Consider the following 215-nt stretch of genomic DNA (forward strand, 5'->3'; position numbering starts at 1 on the left):
AAAATTGGACTACAGGATAAATGATGATTTTCTCTTCCTTCCCTATCCAGTATTGGCGCCACACACAGGGATGGGAATCTCTAGCATGGCCGGCCACAAGGGATAAGGGATAGAGGAGAATTTTGGTTCGAAATTCAAATTGGAGATAGAGATTGGATTCCTTCTAGAAGTTTGACTTCTACTCTATAAATACTATTTTTGAGACAATTTTCGGA

This window comes from Morus notabilis, unplaced genomic scaffold, assembly GCF_000414095.1.
Source record: "Morus notabilis unplaced genomic scaffold, ASM41409v2 Scaffold1460, whole genome shotgun sequence".
Lineage (NCBI taxonomy): Eukaryota > Viridiplantae > Streptophyta > Magnoliopsida > Rosales > Moraceae > Morus > Morus notabilis.